This window comes from Taudactylus pleione, unplaced genomic scaffold, assembly GCF_031769625.1.
Source record: "Taudactylus pleione unplaced genomic scaffold, aTauple2 ptg000473l, whole genome shotgun sequence".
Lineage (NCBI taxonomy): Eukaryota > Metazoa > Chordata > Amphibia > Anura > Myobatrachidae > Taudactylus > Taudactylus pleione.
Window position 1 is genome coordinate 5505453 of NW_028284875.1, and position 21363 is coordinate 5526815.

Sequence of the window (21363 nt, forward strand, 5' to 3'; positions counted from 1 at the left end):
TACTCATTCTAGAAGTTATGCTTTTTTTCAATGCAGGTGTCTGTCTTAATGGTATTGCAGAAAATCCATATGTACCAAAACATACCTATTAAGTTTTAATTGCAATTTAATATCAGAGTGGCTACAAAATAACAATGTCTATTGGAATTGCTGATGGGTTTCTTGAAGTCCTTTCATCCTTGTCATCAAAAGGGTAATTTTCTGCTTTTTATATTTCTTTGGACACTGACTTTACTGACAATTTAGGTGCTTCAGACCAAAAAAACAATGTTTACCTTTAAATATAGAGCACAAGTGAGATTTAACTTATTTTTATTTAAAGATACTGCATTTTTGGTATTATAGTGTATATTTTCCCTATGCAACATTAAAGTTACATATATCTATACCAAATATTAGTTAAGATAAATAAACAGGAATTATTTTACAATTTTGATAATATTGAACTGTACAACAATGGCATGAATTCATTGCAATATACACCTATGGATACATAAAACTGGGCAATAACACAAATGCACAATATAATTGATTACCTTATGATTACAATATTACTTTTATTAGGTACTTTAGTATTGGGTGCAGTAGTTTAGTGGATTTAAAAAGTAACTAATTTAAAATTAATAAACCAAGTTAATTTACTTAGTCAACTCGATGCTAAAATCACTCAACTAAAAATAAAGCACTTGGACCATGTGCTCCTGTGGCGCAATCGGTCTGTGTGCGGTACTTATAAGACAGTATCTGTTGAGCAATGCCGAGGTTGTGAGTTCAAGCCTCACCTGGAGCAAATGTAATTTTTTTTCTAATGTCATCAGTTAATGATTATCATCTGCTACCTGAACATCCTGATATGAAGGCAGAAAAAAAAACTCAAACATGACTGTTTTTAAGGTACCAGTACACACAGCTGCTTTGGTTCATATGCACTGTAAACATTACTTTAGTTAGTCAACAAAATGGAATGCAAAAGACTACCTCTTTCTTGGTAAAAGAGTTGCATCAATCTGTTTTGCTGCAATGTAACATGAGGGTCCACACTATTAGGGCTGGATAGTACAATCATATTTCATGCTGGGATTTGTAAAGCAAAGAACACAAATAAATGGCTTTCCTATATCGCAACAATTAATGATTATACTAATGAAAAAATCAGTTTCACTCAAAGATGTTACTAAGCCCCAGTGGCCTAATGGATAAAGCACTAGCCTCCTAAGCCTTTCATCCTTGTCATCAAAAGGGTAATTTTCTGCTTTTTATATTTCTTTGGACACTGACTTTACTGACAATTTAGGTGCTTCAGACCAAAAAAACAATGTTTACCTTTAAATATAGAGCACAAGTGAGATTTAACTTATTTTTATTTAAAGATACTGCATTTTTGGTATTATAGTGTATATTTTCCCTATGCAACATTAAAGTTACATATATCTATACCAAATATTAGTTAAGATAAATAAACAGGAATTATTTTACAATTTTGATTATATTGAACTGTACAACAATGGCATGAATTCATTGCAATATACACCTATGGATACATAAAACTGGGCAATAACACAAATGCACAATATAATTGATTACCTTATGATTACAATATTACTTTTATTAGGTACTTTAGTATTGGGTGCAGTAGTTTAGTGGATTTAAAAAGTAACTAATTTAAAATTAATAAACCAAGTTAATTTACTTAGTCAACTCGATGCTAAAATCACTCAACTAAAAATAAAGCACTTGGACCATGTGCTCCTGTGGCGCAATCGGTCTGTGTGCGGTACTTATAAGACAGTATCTGTTGAGCAATGCCGAGGTTGTGAGTTCAAGCCTCACCTGGAGCAAATGTAATTTTTTTTCTAATGTCATCAGTTAATGATTATCATCTGCTACCTGAACATCCTGATATGAAGGCAGAAAAAAAAACTCAAACATGACTGTTTTTAAGGTACCAGTACACACAGCTGCTTTGGTTCATATACACTGTAAACATTACTTTAGTTAGTCAACAAAATGGAATGCAAAAGACTACCTCTTTCTTGGTAAAAGAGTTGCATCAATCTGTTTTGCTGCAATGTAACATGAGGGTCCACACTATTAGGGCTGGATAGTACAATCATATTTCATGCTGGGATTTGTAAAGCAAAGAACACAAATAAATGGCTTTCCTATATCGCAACAATTAATGATTATACTAATGAAAAAATCAGTTTCACTCAAAGATGTTACTAAGCCCCAGTGGCCTAATGGATAAAGCACTAGCCTCCTAAGCCCGGGCTTGTGGGTTCAAGTCCCATCTGGGGTGATAGTCTTTATTTCATTAAAATAATTTTGGAGATGTTCCTTTTATTCTTGCTTCATACTGCACAAATGGCTCCACCAGAAACTTTTATCTGCTTATCAATCCGGAACTGTTCAGCTTGCAAAATTATGGCCCAGTATCTAAAAGCAGACATTTATCCTAATGACATTGTGGATTAGTTTCCTGAAAAGTTTACTATCACCTGGGACAGTGGCTTCAAGTCCCATCTAGGATGCATGTTCCTTTGTTGCTCATTCTCATTCTAGAAGTTATGCTTTTTTTCAATTCAGGTGACTGTCTTAATGGTATTGCAGAAAATCCATATATACCAAAACATACCTATTAAGTTTTAATTGCAATTTAATATCAGAGTGGCTACAAAATAACAATTTCTATTGCAATTGCTGATGGGTTTCTTGAAGTCCTTTCATCCATGTCATCAAAAGTGAAATTTTCTGCCTTTTATATTTCTTTGGACACTGACTTTACTGACAATTTAGGTGCTTCAGACCAAAAAAACAATGTTTACCTTTAAATATAGAGCACAAGTGAGATTTAACTTATTTTTATTTAAAGATACTGCATTTTTTGGTATTATAGTGTATATTTTCCCTATGCAACATTAAAGTTACATATATCTATAGCAAATATTATTTAAGATAAATAAACAGGAATTATTTTACAATTTTGATAATATTGAACTGTACAACAATGGCATGAATTCATTGCAATATACACCTATGGATACATAAAACTGGGCAATAACACAAATGCACAATATAATTGATTACCTTATGATTAGAATATTACTTTTATTAGGTACTTTAGTATTGGGTGCAGTAGTTTAGTGGATTTAAAAAGTAACTAATTTTAAATTAATAAACCAAGTTAATTTTCTTAGTCAACTCGATGCTAAAATCACTCAACTAAAAATAAAGCGCTTTGTCCATGTGCTCCTGTGCCGCAATCGGTATATGCGCAGGACTTATAAGACAGTATCTGTTGAGAAATCCTGAGGTTGTGAATTCAAGCCTCACCTGGAGCAAATGTAATTTTTTTTCTAATGTCATCAGTTAATGATTATCATCTGCTTCCTGAACATCCTGATATGAAGGCAGAAAAAAAACACAAACATGACTGTTTTTAAGTACCAGTACACACAGCTGCTTTGGTTCATATGCACTGTAAAAATTACTTTAGTTAGTCAACAAAATGGAATGCAAAAGACTACATCTTTCTTGGTAAAAGAGTTGCATCAATCTGTTTTGCTGCAATGTAACATGAGGGTCCACACTATTAGGACTGGATAGTACCATCACATTTCATGCTGGGATTTGTAAAGCAAAGAACACAAATAAACGGCTTTCCTATATCGCAACAATTAATGATTATACTAATGAAAAAATCAGTTTCACTCAAAGATGTTACTAAGCCCCAGTGGCCTAATGGATTGTGGGTTCAAGTCCCATCTGGGGTGATAGGCTTTATTTCATTAAAATAATATTGGAGATGTTCCTTTCATTCTTGCTTCATACTGCACAAATGGCTCCACCAGAAACTTTAATCTGCTTAACAATCTGGAACTGTTCAGCTTGCAAAATTATGGCCCAGTATCTAAAAGCAGACATTTATCCTAATGACATTGTGGATTAGTTTCCTGAAAAGTTTACTATCACCTGGGACAGTGGCTTCAAGTCCCATCTAGGATGCATGTTCCTTTGTTGCTCATTCTCATTCTAGAAGTTATGCTTTTTTTCAATGCAGGTGTCTGTCTTAATGGTATTGCAGAAAATCCATATGTACCAAAACATACCTATTAAGTTTTAATTGCAATTTAATATCAGAGTGGCTACAAAATAACAATGTCTATTGGAATTGCTGATGGGTTTCTTGAAGTCCTTTCATCCTTGTCATCAAAAGGGTAATTTTCTGCTTTTTATATTTCTTTGGACACTGACTTTACTGACAATTTAGGTGCTTCAGACCAAAAAAACAATGTTTACCTTTAAATATAGAGCACAAGTGAGATTTAACTTATTTTTATTTAAAGATACTGCATTTTTGGTATTATAGTGTATATTTTCCCTATGCAACATTAAAGTTACATATATCTATACCAAATATTAGTTAAGATAAATAAACAGGAATTATTTTACAATTTTGATAATATTGAACTGTACAACAATGGCATGAATTCATTGCAATATACACCTATGGATACATAAAACTGGGCAATAACACAAATGCACAATATAATTGATTACCTTATGATTACAATATTACTTTTATTAGGTACTTTAGTATTGGGTGCAGTAGTTTAGTGGATTTAAAAAGTAACTAATTTAAAATTAATAAACCAAGTTAATTTACTTAGTCAACTCGATGCTAAAATCACTCAACTAAAAATAAAGCACTTGGACCATGTGCTCCTGTGGCGCAATCGGTCTGTGTGCGGTACTTATAAGACAGTATCTGTTGAGCAATGCCGAGGTTGTGAGTTCAAGCCTCACCTGGAGCAAATGTAATTTTTTTTCTAATGTCATCAGTTAATGATTATCATCTGCTACCTGAACATCCTGATATGAAGGCAGAAAAAAAAACTCAAACATGACTGTTTTTAAGGTACCAGTACACACAGCTGCTTTGGTTCATATGCACTGTAAACATTACTTTAGTTAGTCAACAAAATGGAATGCAAAAGACTACCTCTTTCTTGGTAAAAGAGTTGCATCAATCTGTTTTGCTGCAATGTAACATGAGGGTCCACACTATTAGGGCTGGATAGTACAATCATATTTCATGCTGGGATTTGTAAAGCAAAGAACACAAATAAATGGCTTTCCTATATCGCAACAATTAATGATTATACTAATGAAAAAATCAGTTTCACTCAAAGATGTTACTAAGCCCCAGTGGCCTAATGGATAAAGCACTAGCCTCCTAAGCCCGGGCTTGTGGGTTCAAGTCCCATCTGGGGTGATAGTCTTTATTTCATTAAAATAATTTTGGAGATGTTCCTTTTATTCTTGCTTCATACTGCACAAATGGCTCCACCAGAAACTTTTATCTGCTTATCAATCCGGAACTGTTCAGCTTGCAAAATTATGGCCCAGTATCTAAAAGCAGACATTTATCCTAATGACATTGTGGATTAGTTTCCTGAAAAGTTTACTATCACCTGGGACAGTGGCTTCAAGTCCCATCTAGGATGCATGTTCCTTTGTTGCTCATTCTCATTCTAGAAGTTATGCTTTTTTTCAATTCAGGTGATTGTCTTAATGGTATCGCAGAAAATCCATATATACCAAAACATACCTATTAAGTTTTAATTGCAATTTAATATCAGAGTGGCTACAAAATAACAATTTCTATTGCAATTGCTGATGGGTTTCTTGAAGTCCTTTCATCCATGTCATCAAAAGGGTAATTTTCTGCCTTTTATATTTCTTTGGACACTGACTTTACTGACAATTTAGGTGCTTCAGACCAAAAAAACAATGTTTACCTTTAAATATAGAGCACAAGTTAGATTTAACTTATTTTTATTTAAAGATACTGCATTTTTTGGTATTATAGTGTATATTTTCCCTATGCAACATTAAAGTTACATATATCTATACCAAATATTATTTAAGATAAATAAACAGGAATTATTTATAAACAGGAATTATTTTACAATTTTGATAAAATTGAACTGTACAGCAATGGCATGAATTCATTGCAATATACACCTAAGGATACATAAAACTGGGCAATAACACAAATGCGCAATATAATTGATTAACTTATGATTAGAATATTACTTTTATTAGGTACTTTAGTATTGGGTGCAGTAGTTTAGTGGATTTAAAAAGTAACTAATTTAAAATTAATAAACCAAGTTAATTTACTTAGTCAACTCGATGCTAAAATCACTCAACTAAAAATAATACAGTTTGACCATGTTCTCCTGTGGCGCAATCGGTCAGCGCGTGGTACTTATAAGACAGTATCTGTTGAGCAATGCCGAGGTTGTGAGTTCAACCCTCACCTGGAGCAAATGTAATTTTTTTTCTAATGTCATCAGTTAATGATTATCATCTGCTAGCTGAACATCCTGATATGAAGGCAGAAAAAAATCACAAACATGACTGTTTTTAAGGTACCAGTACACACATCTGCTTTGGTTCATATGCACTGTAAAAATTACTTTAGTTAGTCAACAAAATGGAATGCAAAAGATTACCTCTTTATTGGTAAAAGAGTTGCATCAATCTGTTTTGCTGCAATCTAACTTGAGGGTCTACAATATTAGGGATGGATAGTACAATCACATTTCATGCTGGGATTTGAAAAGCAAAGAACACAAATAAACGGCTTTCCTATATCGCAACAATTAATGATTATACTAATGAAAAAATCAGTTTCACTCAAAGATGTTATATAGCCCCAGTGGCCTAATGGATAAGGCACTGGCCTCTTAAGCCAGGGTTTGTGGATTCAAGTCCCATCTGGGGTGATAGGCTTTATTTCATTAAAATAATGTTTTAGATGTTCCTTTTATTCTTGCTTCATACTGCAGAAATGGCTCCACCAGAAACTTTTATCTGCTTAACAATCCGGTACTGTTCAGCTTGCAAAATTATGGCCCAGTATCTAAAAGCAGACATTTATTCTAATGACATTGTGGAATAGTTTCCAGAAAAGTTTACTATCACCTGGGACAGTGGCTTTAAGTCCCATCTAGGATGCATGTTCCTTTGTTGCTCATTCTCATTCTAGAAGTTATATAGAGCACAAGTGAGATTTAACTTATTTTTATTTAAAGATACTGCATTTTTTGGTATTATAGTGTATATTTTCCCTATGCAACATTAAAGTTACATATATCTATAGCAAATATTATTTAAGATAAATAAACAGGAATTATTTTACAATTTTGATAATATTGTACTGTACAACAGTGGCATGAATTCATTGCAATATACACCTATGGATACATAAAACTGGGCAATAACACAAATGCACAATATAATTGATTACCTTATGATTAGAATATTACTTTTATTAGGTACTTTAGTATTGGGTGCAGTAGTTTAGTGGATTTAAAAAGTAACTAATTTTAAATTAATAAACCAAGTTAATTTTCTTAGTCAACTCGATGCTAAAATCACTCAACTAAAAATAAAGCGGTTTGTCCTTGTGCTCCTGTGGTGCAATCGGTATGTGCGCGGTACTTATAAGACAGTATCTGTTGAGAAATCCTGAGGTTGTGAATTCAAGGCTCACCTGGAGCAAATGTAATTTTTTTTTCTAATGTCATCAGTTAATGATTATCATCTGCTTCCTAAACATCCTGATATGAAGGCAGAAAAAAAACACAAACATGACTGTTTTTAAGTACCAGTACACACAGCTGCTTTGGTTCATATGCACTGTAAAAATTACTTTAGTTAGTCAACAAAATTGAATGCAAAAGACTACATCTTTCTTGGTAAAAGAGTTGCATCAATCTGTTTTGCTGCAATGTAACATGAGGGTCCACACTATTAGGTCTGGATAGTACAATCACATTTCATGCTGGGATTTGTAAAGCAAAGAACACAAATAAATGGCTTTCCTATATCGCAAAAATTAATGATTATACTAATGAAAAAATCAGTTTCACTCAAAGATGTTACTAAGCCCCAGTGGCCTAATGGATTGTGGGTTCAAGTCCCATCTGGGGTGATAGGCTTTATTTCATTAAAATAATATTGGAGATGTTCCTTTCATTCTTGCTTCATACTGCACAAATGGCTCCACCAGAAACTTTAATCTGCTTAACTATCTGGAACTGTTCAGCTTGCAAAATTATGGCCCAGTATCTAAAAGCAGACATTTATCCTAATGACATTGTGGATTAGTTTCCTGAAAAGTTTACTATCACCTGGGACAGTGGCTTCAAGTCCCATCTAGGATGCATGTTCCTTTGTTGCTCATACTCATTCTAGAAGTTATGCTTTTTTTCAATGCAGGTGACTGTCTTAATGGTATTGCAGAAAATCCATATGTACCAAAACATACCTATTAAGTTTTAATTGCAATTTAATATCAGAGTGGCTACAAAATAACAATGTCTATTGCAATTGCTGATGGGTTTCTTGAAGTCCTTTCATCCATGTCATCAAAAGGGTAATTTTCTGCCTTTTATATTTCTTTGGACACTGACTTTACTGACAATTTAGGTGCTTCAGACCAAAAAAACAATGTTTACCTTTAAATATAGAGCACAAGTGAGATTTAACTTATTTTTATTTAAAGATACTGCATTTTTGGTAATATAGTGTATATTTTCCCTATGCAACATTAAAGTTACATATATCTATACCAAATATTAGTTAAGATAAATAAACAGGAATTATTTTACAATTTTGATAATATTGAACTGTACAACAATGGCATGAATTCATTGCAATATACACCTATGGATACATAAAACTGGGCAATAACACAAATGCACAATATAATTGATCACCTTATGATTAGAATATTACTTTTCTTAGGTACTTTAGTATTGGGTGCAGTAGTTTAGTGGATTTAAAAAGTAACTAATTTAAAATTAATAAACCAAGTTAATTTACTTAGTCAACTCGATGCTAAAATCACTCAACTAAAAATAATGCGCTTTGACCATGTGCTCCTGTGGCACAATCGGTCTGTGCGCAGGACTTATAAGACAGTATCTGTTGAGCAATGCTGAGGTTGTGAGTTCAAGCCTCACCTGGAGCAAATGTAATTTTTTTCTAATGTCATCAGTTAATGATTATCATCTGCTTCCTGAAAATCCTGATATGAAGGCAGAAAAAAAACACAAACATGATTGTTTTTAAGTACCAGTACACACAGCTGCTTTGGTTCATATGCACTGTAAACATTACTTTAGTTAGTCAACAAAATGGAATGCAAAAGACTACCTCTTTATTGGTAAAAGAGTTGCATCAATCTGTTTTGCTGCAATGTAACATGAGGGTCCACACTATTAGGTCTGGATAGTACAATCACATTTCATGCTGGGATTTGTAAAGCAAAGAACACAAATAAACGGCTTTCCTATATCGCAACAATTAATGATTATACTAATGAAAAAATCAGTTTCACTCAAAGATTTTACTAAGCCCCAGTGGCCTAATGGATAAGGCACTGGCCTCCTAAGCCCCAGGGATTGTGGGTTCAAGTCCCATCTGGGGTGATAGGCTTTATTTCATTAAAATAATTTTGGAGATGTTCCATTCATTCTTGCTTCATACTGCACAAATGGCTCCACCAGAAACTTTAATCTGCTTAACTATCTGGAACTGTTCAGCTTGCAAAATTATGGCCCAGTATCTAAAAGCAGACATTTATCCTAATGACATTGTGGATTAGTTTCCTGAAAAGTTTACTATCACCTGGGACAGTGGCTTCAAGTCCCATCTAGGATGCATGTTCCTTTGTTGCTCATACTCATTCTAGAAGTTATGCTTTTTTTCAATGCAGGTGACTGTCTTAATGGTATTACAGAAAATCCATATGTACCAAAACATACCTATTAAGTTTTAATTGCAATTTAATATCAGAGTGGCTACAAAATAACAATGTCTATTGCAATTGCTGATGGGTTTCTTGAAGTCCTTTCATCCTTGTCTTCAAAAGGGTAATTTTCTGCTTTTTATATTTCTTTGGACACTGACTTTACTGACAATTTAGGTGCTACAGACCAAAAAAACAATGTTTACCTTTAAATATAGAGCACAAGTGAGATTTAACTTATTTTTATTTAAAGATACTGCATTTTTGGTAATATAGTGTATATTTTCCCTATGCAACATTAAAGTTACATATATCTATACCAAATATTATTTAAGATAAATAAACAGGAATTATTTAACAATTTTGATAATATTGAACTGTACAACAATGGCATGAATTCATTGCAATATACACCTATGGATACATAAAACTGGGCAATAACACAAATGCACAATATAATTGATTACCTTATGATTAGAATATTACTTTTATTAGGTACTTTAGTATTGGGTGCAGTAGTTTAGTGGATTTAAAAAGTAACTAATTTAAAATTAATAAACCAAGTTAATTTACTTAGTCAACTCGATGCTAAAATCACTCAACTAAAAATAATGCGCATTGACCATGTGCTCCCGTGGCGCAATCGGTCTGTGCACAGGACTTATAAGGCAGTATCTGTTGAGCAATGCTGAGGTTGTGAGTTCAAGCCTCACCTGGAGCAAATGTAATTTTTTTTCTAATGTCATCAGTTAATGATTATCATCTGCTTCCTGAACATCCTGATATGAAGGCAGAAAAAAAACACAAACATGACTGTTTTTAAGTACCAGTACACACAGCTGCTTTGGTTCATATGCACTGTAAACATTACTTTAGTTAGTCAACAAAATGGAATGCAAAAGACTACCTCTTTATTGGTAAAAGAGTTGCATCAATCTGTTTTGCTGCAATGTAACATGAGGGTCCACACTATTAGGTCTGGATAGTACAATCACATTTCATGCTGGGATTTGTAAAGCAAAGAACACAAATAAACGGCTTTCCTATATCGCAACAATTAATGATTATACTAATGAAAAAATCAGTTTCACTCACAGATGTTACTAAGCCCCAGTGGCCTAATGGATAAGGCACTAGCCTCCTAAGCCAGGGATTGTGGGTTCAAGTCCCATCTTGGGTGAAAGGCTTTATTTCATTAAAATAATTTTGGAGATGTTCCTTTCATTCTTGCTTCATACTGCACAAATGGCTCCACCAGAAACTTTTATCTGCTTATCAATCCGGAACTGTTCAGCTTGCAAAATAATGGCCCAGTATCTAAAAGCAGACATTTATCCTAATGACATTGTGGATTAGTTTCCTGAAAAGTTTACTATCACCTGGGACAGTGGCTTCAAGTCCCATCTAGGATGCATGTTCCTTTGTTGCTCATTCTCATTCTAGAAGTTATGCTTTTTTTCAATTCAGGTGACTGTCTTAATGGTATTGCAGAAAATCCATATATATCAAAACATACCTATTAAGTTTTAATTGCAATTTAATATCAGAGTGGCTACAAAATAACAATTTCTATTGCAACTGCTGATGGGTTTCTTGAAGTCCTTTCATCCATGTCATCAAAAGGGTAATTTTCTGCCTTTTATATTTCTTTGGACACTGACTTTACTGACAATTTAGGTGCTTCAGACCAAAAAAACAATGTTTACCTTTAAATATAGAGCACAAGTGAGATTTTACTTATTTTTATTTAAAGATACTGCATTTTTTGGTATTATAGTGTATATTTTCCCTATGCAACATTAAAGTTACATATATCTATACCAAATATTATTTAAGATAAATAAACAGGAATTATTTTACAATTTTGATAATATTGTACTGTAAAACAGTGGCATGAATTCATTGCAATATACACCTATGGATACATAAAACTGGGCAATAACACAAATGCACAATATAATTGATTACCTTATGATTAGAATATTACTTTTATTAGGTACTTTAGTATTGGGTGCAGTAGTTTAGTGGATTTAAAAAGTAACTAATTTAAAATTAATAAACCAAGTTAATTTACTTAGTCAACTCGATGCTATAATCACTCAACTAAAAATAATGCGCTTTGACCATGTGCTCCTGTGGCACAATCGGTCTGTGCGCAGGTCTTATAAGACAGTATCTGTTGAGCAATGCTGAGGTTGTGAGTTCAAGCCTCACCTGGAGCAAATGTAATTTTTTTCTAATGTCATCAGTTAATGATTATCATCTGCTTCCTGAAAATCCTGATATGAAGGCAGAAAAAAAACACAAACATGATTGTTTTTAAGTACCAGTACACACAGCTGCTTTGGTTCATATGCACTGTAAACATTACTTTAGTTAGTCAACAAAATGGAATGCAAAAGACTACCTCTTTATTGGTAAAAGAGTTGCATCAATCTGTTTTGCTGCAATGTAACATGAGGGTCCACACTATTAGGTCTGGATAGTACAATCACATTTCATGCTGGGATTTGTAAAGCAAAGAACACAAATAAACGGCTTTCCTATATCGCAACAATTAATGATTATACTAATGAAAAAATCAGTTTCACTCAAAGATGTTACTAAGCCCCAGTGGCCTAATGGATAAGGCACTGGCCTCCTAAGCCCCAAGGATTGTGGGTTCAAGTCCCATCTGGGGTGATAGGCTTTATTTCATTAAAATAATTTTGGAGATGTTCCATTCATTCTTGCTTCATACTGCACAAATGGCTCCACCAGAAACTTTTATCAGCTTATCAATCCGGAACTGTTCAGCTTGCAAAATTATGGCCCAGTATCTAAAAGCAGACATTTATCCTAATGACATTGTGGATTAGTTTTCTGAAAAGTTTACTATCACCTGGGACAGTGGCTTCAAGTCCCATCTAGGATGCATGTTCCTTTGTTGCTCATTCTCATTCTAGAAGTTATGCTTTTTTTCAATTCAGGTGACTGTCTTAATGGTATTGCAGAAAATCCATATATACCAAAACATACCTATTAAGTTTTAATTGCAATTTAATATCAGAGTGGCTACAAAATAACAATTTCTATTGCAATTGCTGATGGGTTTCTTGAAGTCCTTTCATCCATGTCATCAAAAGGGTAATTTTCTGCCTTTTATATTTTTTTGGACACTGACTTTACTGACAATTTAGGTGCTTCAGACCAAAAAAACAATGTTTACCTTTAAATATAGAGCACAAGTGAGATTTAACTTATTTTTATTTAAAGATACTGCATTTTTTGGTATTATAGTGTATATTTTCCCTATGCAACATTAAAGTTACATATATCTATACCAAATATTATTTAAGATAAATAAACAGGAATTATTTTACAATTTTGATAATATTGTACTGTAAAACAGTGGCATGAATTCATTGCAATATACACCTATGGATACATAAAACTGGGCAACAACACAAATGCACAATATAATTGAATACTTTATGATTAGAATATTACTTTTATTAGGTACTTTAGTATTGGGTGCAGTAGTTTAGTGGATTTAAAAAGTAACTAATTTTAAATTAATAAACCAAGTTAATTTTCTTAGACAACTCGATGCTAAAATCACTCAACTAAAAATAAAGCGGTTTGTCCATGTGCTCCTGTGGCGCAATCGGTATGTGCGCGGTACTTATAAGACAGTATCTGTTGAGAAATCCTGAGGTTGTGAATTCAAGCCTCACCTGGAGCAAATGTAATTTTTTTTCTAATGTCATCAGTTAATGATTATCATCTGCTTCCTAAACATCCTGATATGAAGGCAGAAAAAAAACACAAACATGACTGTTTTTAAGTACCAGTACAAACAGCTGCTTTGGTTCATATGCACTGTAAAAATTACTTTAGTTAGTCAACAAAATTGAATGCAAAAGACTACATCTTTCTTGGTAAAAGAGTTGCATCAATCTGTTTTGCTGCAATGTAACATGAGGGTCCACACTATTAGGTCTGGATAGTACAATCACATTTCATGCTGGGATTTGTAAAGCAAAGAACACAAATAAACGGCTTTCCTATATCGCAACAATTAATGATTATACTAATGAAAAAATCAGTTTCACTCAAAGATGTTACTAAGCCCCAGTGGCCTAATGGATTGTGGGTTCAAGTCCCATCTGGGGTGATAGGCTTTATTTCATTAAAATAATTTTGGAGATGTTCCTTTCATTCTTGCTTCATACTGCACAAATGGCTCCACCAGAAACTTTTATCTGCTTATCAATCCGGAACTGTTCAGCTTGCAAAATTATGGCCCAGTATCTAAAAGCAGACATTTATCCTAATGACATTGTGGATTAGTTTCCTGAAAAGTTTACTATCACCTGGGACAGTGGCTTCAAGTCCCATCTAGGATGCATGTTCCTTTGTTGCTCATTCTCATTCTAGAAGTTATGCTTTTTTTCAATTCAGGTGACTGTCTTAATGGTATTGCAGAAAATCCATATATACCAAAACATACCTATTAAGTTTTAATTGCAATTTAATATCAGAGTGGCTACAAAATAACAATTTCTATTGCAATTGCTGATGGGTTTCTTGAAGTCCTTTCATCCATGTCATCAAAAGTGTAATTTTCTGCCTTTTATATTTCTTTGGACACTGACTTTACTTACAATTTAGGTGCTTCAGACCAAAAAAGCAATGTTTACCTTTAAATATAGAGCACAAGTGAGATTTAACTTATTTTTATTTAAAGATACTGCATTTTTTGGTATTATAGTGTATATTTTCCCTATGCAACATTAAAGTTACATATATCTATAGCAAATATTATTTAAGATAAATAAACAGGAATTATTTTACAATTTTGATAATATTGTACTGTACAACAGTGGCATGAATTCATTGCAATATACACCTATGGATACATAAAACTGGGCAATAACACAAATGCACAATATAATTGATTACCTTATGATTAGAATATTACTTTTATTAGGTACTTTAGTATTGGGTGCAGTAGTTTAGTGGATTTAAAAAGTAACTAATTTTAAATTAATAAACCAAGTTAATTTTCTTAGTCAACTCGATGCTAAAATCACTCAACTAAAAATAAAGCGGTTTGTCCATGTGCTCCTGTGGCGCAATCGGTATGTGCGCGGTACTTATAAGACAGTATCTGTTGAGAAATCCTGAGGTTGTGAATTCAAGCCTCACCTGGAGCAAATGTAATTTTTTTTCTAATGTCATCAGTTAATGATTATCATCTGCTTCCTGAACATCCTGATATGAAGGCAGAAAAAAAACACAAACATGACTGTTTTTAAGTACCAGTACACACAGCTGCTTTGGTTCATATGCACTGTAAAAATTACTTTAGTTAGTCAACAAAATTGAATGCAAAAGACTACATCTTTCTTGGTAAAAGAGTTGCATCAATCTGTTTTGCTGCAATGTAACATGAGGGTCCACACTATTAGGTCTGGATAGTACAATCACATTTCATGCTGGGATTTGTAAAGCAAAGAACACAAATAAACGGCTTTCCTATATCGCAACAATTAATGATTATACTAATGAAAAAATCAGTTTCACTCAAAGATGTTACTAAGCCCCAGTGGCCTAATGGATTGTGGGTTCAAGTCCCATCTGGGGTGATAGGCTTTATTTCATTAAAATAATATTGGAGATGTTCCTTTCATTCTTGCTTCATACTGCACAAATGGCTCCACCAGAAACTTTAATCTGCTTAACTATCTGGAACTGTTCAGCTTGCAAAATTATGGCCCAGTATCTAAAAGCAGACATTTATCCTAATGACATTGTGGATTAGTTTCCTGAAAAGTTTACTATCACCTGGGACAGTGGCTTCAAGTCCCATCTAGGATGGATGTTCCTTTGTTGCTCATACTCATTCTAGAAGTTATGCTTTTTTTCAATGCAGGTGACTGTCTTAATGGTATTGCAGAAAATCCATATGTACCAAAACATACCTATTAAGTTTTAATTGCAATTTAATATCAGAGTGGCTACAAAATAACAATGTCTATTGCAATTGCTGATGGGTTTCTTGAAGTCCTTTCATCCTTGTCATCAAAAGGGTAATTTTCTGCTTTTTATATTTCTTTGGACACTGACTTTACTGACAATTTAGGTGCTACAGACCAAAAAAACAATGTTTACCTTTAAATATAGAGCACAAGTGAGATTTAACTTATTTTTATTTAAAGATACTGCATTTTTGGTAATATAGTGTATATTTTCCCTATGCAACATTAAAGTTACATATATCTATAGCAAATATTATTTAAGATAAATAAACAGGAATTATTTTACAATTTTGATAATATTGAACTGTACAACAATGGCATGAATTCATTGCAATATACACCTATGGATACATAAAACTGGGCAATAACACAAATGCACAATATAATTGATTACCTTATGATTAGAATATTACTTTTATTAGGTACTTTAGTATTGGGTGCAGTAGTTTAGTGGATTTAAAAAGTAACTAATTTAAAATTAATAAACCAAGTTAATTTACTTAGTCAACTCGATGCTAAAATCACTCAACTAAAAATAAAGCGCTTTGTACATGTGCTCCTGTGGCGCAATCGGTCTGTGCGCAGGACTTATAAGACAGTATCTGTTGAGCAATCCTGAGGTTGTAAATTCAAGCCTCATCTGGAGCAAATGTAATTTTTTTTCTAATGTCTTCAGTTAATGATTATCATTTGCTTCCTGAACATCCTGATATGAAGGCAGAAAAAAAACACAAACATGACTGTTTTTAAGGTACCAGTACACACAGCTGCTTTGGTTCATATGCACTGTAAAAATTACTTTAGTTAGTCAACAAAATGGAATGCAAAAGACTACCTGTTTATTGGTAAAAGAGTTGCATCAATCTGTTTTGCTGCAATGTAACATGAGGGTCCACACTATTAGGGCTGGAAAGTACAATCACATTTCATGCTGGGATTTGTAAAGCAAAGAACACAAATAAACGGCTTTCCTATATCGCAACAATTAATGATTATACTAATGAAAAAATCAGTTTCACTCAAAGATGTTACTAAGCCCCAGTGGCCTAATGGATAAGGGCCTGGCTTCCTAAGCCAGGGATTGTGGGTTCAAGTCCCATCTGGGGTGATAGGCTTTATTTCATTAAAATAATTTTGGAGATGTTCCTTTCATTCTTGCTTCATACTGCACAAATGGCTCCACCAGAAACTTTTATCTGCTTATCAATCTGGAACTGTTCAGCTTGCAAAATTATGGCCCAGTATCTAAAAGCAGACATTTATCCTAATGACATTGTGGATTAGTTTTCTGAAAAGTTTACTATCACCTGGGACAGTGGCTTCAAGTCCCATCTAGGATAGATGTTCCTTTGTTGCTCATACTCATTCTAGAAGTTATGCTTTTTTTCAATGCAGGTGACTGTCTTAATGGTATTGCAGAAAATCCATATGTACCAAAACATACCTATTAAGTTTTAATTGCAATTTAATATCAGAGTGGCTACAAAATAACAATGTCTATTGCAATTGCTGATGGGTTTCTTGAAGTCCTTTCATCCTTGTCATCAAAAGGGTAATTTTCTGCTTTTTATATTTCTTTGGACACTGACTTTACTGACAATTTAGGTGCTACAGACCAAAAAAACAATGTTTACCTTTAAATATAGAGCACAAGTGAGATTTAACTTATTTTTATTTAAAGATACTGCATTTTTGGTAATATAGTGTATATTTTCCCTATGCAACATTAAAGTTACATATATCTATACCAAATATTATTTAAGATAAATAAACAGGAATTATTTAACAATTTTGATAATATTGAACTGTACAACAATGGCATGAATTCATTGCAATATACACCTATGGATACATAAAACTGGGCAATAACACAAATGCACAATATAATTGATTACCTTATGATTAGAATATTACTTTTATTAGGTACTTTAGTATTGGGTGCAGTAGTTTAGTGGATTTAAAAAGTAACTAAATTAAAATTAATAAACCAAGTTAATTTACTTAGTCAACTCGATGCTAAAATCACTCAACTAAAAATAATGCGCTTTGACCATGTGCTCCCGTGGCGCAATCGGTCTGTGCACAGGACTTATAAGGCAGTATCTGTTGAGCAATGCTGAGGTTGTGAGTTCAAGCCTCACCTGGAGCAAATGTAATTTTTTTTCTAATGTCATCAGTTAATGATTATCAACTGCTTCCTGAACATCCTGATATGAAGGCAGAAAAAAAACACAAACATGACTGTTTTTAAGTACCAGTACACACAGCTGCTTTGGTTCATATGCACTATAAACATTACTTTAGTTAGTCAACAAAATGGAATGCAAAAGACTACCTCTTTATTGGTAAAAGAGTTGCATCAATCTGTTTTGCTGCAATGTAACATGAGGGTCCACACTATTAGGTCTGGATAGTACAATCACATTTCATGCTGGGATTTGTAAAGCAAAGAACACAAATAAACGGCTTTCCTATATCGCAACAATTAATGATTATACTAATGAAAAAATCAGTTTCACTCACAGATGTTACTAAGCCCCAGTGGCCTAATGGATAAGGCACTAGCCTCCTAAGCCAGGGATTGTGGGTTCAAGTCCCATCTTGGGTGAAAGGCTTTATTTCATTAAAATAATTTTGGAGATGTTCCTTTCATTCTTGCTTCATACTGCACAAATGGCTCCACCAGAAACTTTTATCTGCTTATCAATCCGGAACTGTTCAGCTTGCAAAATTATGGCCCAGTATCTAAAAGCAGACATTTATCCTAATGACATTGTGGATTAGTTTCCTGAAAAGTTTACTATCACCTGGGACAGTGGCTTCAAGTCCCATCTAGGATGCATGTTCCTTTGTTGCTCATTCTCATTCTAGAAGTTATGCTTTTTTTCAATTCAGGTGACTGTCTTAATGGTATTGCAGAAAATCCATATATATCAAAACATACCTATTAAGTTTTAATTGCAATTTAATATCAGAGTGGCTACAAAATAACAATTTCTATTGCAATTGCTGATGGGTTTCTTGAAGTCCTTTCATCCATGTCATCAAAAGGGTAATTTTCTGCCTTTTATATTTCTTTGGACACTGACTTTACTGACAATTTAGGTGCTTCAGACCAAAAAAACAATGTTTACCTTTAAATATAGAGCACAAGTGAGATTTTACTTATTTTTATTTAAAGATACTGCATTTTTTGGTATTATAGTGTATATTTTCCCTATGCAACATTAAAGTTACATATATCTATACCAAATATTATTTAAGATAAATAAACAGGAATTATTTTACAATTTTGATAATATTGTACTGTAAAACAGTGGCATGAATTCATTGCAATATACACCTATGGATACATAAAACTGGGCAATAACACAAATGCACAATATAATTGATTACCTTATGATTAGAATATTACTTTTATTAGGTACTTTAGTATTGGGTGCAGTAGTTTAGTGGATTTAAAAAGTAACTAATTTAAAATTAATAAACCAAGTTAATTTACTTAGTCAACTCGATGCTAAAATCACTCAACTAAAAATAATGCGCTTTGACCATGTGCTCCTGTGGCACAATCGGTCTGTGCGCAGGACTTATAAGACAGTATCTGTTGAGCAATGCTGAGGTTGTGAGTTCAAGCCTCACCTGGAGCAAATGTAATTTTTTTCTAATGTCATCAGTTAATGATTATCATCTGCTTCCTGAAAATCCTGATATGAAGGCAGAAAAAAAACACAAACATGATTGTTTTTAAGTACCAGTACACACAGCTGCTTTGGTTCATATGCACTGTAAACATTACTTTAGTTAGTCAACAAAATGGAATGCAAAAGACTACCTCTTTCTTGGTAAAAGAGTTGCATCAATCTGTTTTGCTGCAATGTAACATGAGGGTCCACACTATTAGGTCTGGATAGTACAATCACATTTCATGCTGGGATTTGTAAAGCAAAGAACACAAATAAACGGCTTTCCTATATCGCAACAATTAATGATTATACTAATGAAAAAATCAGTTTCACTCAAAGATGTTACTAAGCCCCAGTGGCCTAATGGATAAGGCACTGGCCTCCTAAGCCCCAAAGATTGTGGGTTCAAGTCCCATCTGGGGTGATAGGCTTTATTTCATTAAAATAATTTTGGAGATGTTCCTTTCATTCTTGCTTCATACTGCACAAATGGCTCCACCAGAAACTTTTATCTGCTTATCAATCCGGAACTGTTCAGCTTGCAAAATTATGGCCCAGTATCTAAAAGCAGACATTTATCCTAATGACATCGTGGATTAGTTTCCTGAAAAGTTTACTATCACCTGGGACAGTGGCTTCAAGTCCCATCTAGGATGCATGTTCCTTTGTTGCTCATTCTCATTCTAGAAGTTATGCTTTTTTTCAATTCAGGTGACTGTCTTAATGGTATTGCAGAAAATCCATATATACCAAAACATACCTATTAAGTTTTAATTGCAATTTAATATCAGAGTGGCTACAAAATAACAATTTCTATTGCAATTGCTGATGGGTTTCTTGAAGTCCTTTCATCCATGTCATCAAAAGTGTAATTTTCTGCCTTTTATATTTCTTTGGACACTGACTTTACTTACAATTTAGGTGCTTCAGACCAAAAAAACAATGTTTACCTTTAAATATAGAGCACAAGTGAGATTTAACTTATTTTTATTTAAAGATACTGCATTTTTTGGTATTATAGTGTATATTTTCCCTATGCAACATTAAAGTTACATATATCTATAGCAAATATTATTTAAGATAAATAAACAGGAATTATTTTACAATTTTGATAATATTGTACTGTACAACAGTGGCATGAATTCATTGCAATATACACCTATGGATACATAAAACTGGGCAATAACACAAATGCACAATATAATTGATTACCTTATGATTAGAATATTACTTTTATTAGGTACTTTAGTATTGGGTGCAGTAGTTTAGTGGATTTAAAAAGTAACTAATTTTAAATTAATAAACCAAGTTAATTTTCTTAGTCAACTCGATGCTAAAATCACTCAACTAAAAATAAAGCGCTTAGTCCATGTGCTCCTGTGGTGCAATCGGTATGTGCGCGGTACTTATAAGACAGTATCTGTTGAGAAATCCTGAGGTTGTGAATTCAAGCCTCACCTGGAGCAAATGTAATTTTTTTTCTAATGTCATCAGTTAATGATTATCATCTGCTTCCTGAACATCCTGATATGAAGGCAGAAAAAAAACACAAACATGACTGTTTTTAAGTACCAGTACACACAGCTGCTTTGGTTCATATGCACTGTAAAAATTACTTTAGTTAGTCAACAAAATTGAATGCAAAAGACTACATCTTTCTTGGTAAAAGAGTTGCATCAATCTGTTTTGCTGCAATGTAACATGAGGGTCCACACTATTAGGTCTGGATAGTACAATCACATTTCATGCTGGGATTTGTAAAGCAAAGAACACAAATAAACGGCTTTCCTATATCGCAACAATTAATGATTATACTAATGAAAAAATC

General features: G+C 33.2%; 6 non-coding genes across 6 annotated transcripts; all 6 read left to right on the top strand.

Moving 5' to 3' along the window:
* The first annotated feature begins 697 nt into the window (after positions 1 to 697).
* Positions 698 to 790, top strand: TRNAI-UAU (transfer RNA isoleucine (anticodon UAU)). Its single transcript is given in 2 exon segments — positions 698 to 735; positions 755 to 790. It is a non-coding gene; the product is annotated as a tRNA-Ile (tRNA).
* A 955-nt stretch (positions 791 to 1745) lies between these two features.
* On the top strand, positions 1746 to 1838 carry TRNAI-UAU (transfer RNA isoleucine (anticodon UAU)). The gene is given in 2 exon segments: positions 1746 to 1783; positions 1803 to 1838. It is a non-coding gene; the product is annotated as a tRNA-Ile (tRNA).
* A 2883-nt stretch (positions 1839 to 4721) lies between these two features.
* Positions 4722 to 4814, top strand: TRNAI-UAU (transfer RNA isoleucine (anticodon UAU)). The gene is given in 2 exon segments: positions 4722 to 4759; positions 4779 to 4814. It is a non-coding gene; the product is annotated as a tRNA-Ile (tRNA).
* A 1427-nt stretch (positions 4815 to 6241) lies between these two features.
* On the top strand, positions 6242 to 6334 carry TRNAI-UAU (transfer RNA isoleucine (anticodon UAU)). The gene is given in 2 exon segments: positions 6242 to 6279; positions 6299 to 6334. It is a non-coding gene; the product is annotated as a tRNA-Ile (tRNA).
* Positions 6335 to 6721: 387 nt separating this feature from the next.
* On the top strand, positions 6722 to 6794 carry TRNAK-CUU (transfer RNA lysine (anticodon CUU)). Its single transcript has one exon. It is a non-coding gene; the product is annotated as a tRNA-Lys (tRNA).
* A 2637-nt stretch (positions 6795 to 9431) lies between these two features.
* On the top strand, positions 9432 to 9506 carry TRNAR-CCU (transfer RNA arginine (anticodon CCU)). The gene has a single exon. It is a non-coding gene; the product is annotated as a tRNA-Arg (tRNA).
* The last annotated feature ends 11857 nt before the right edge of the window (positions 9507 to 21363 follow it).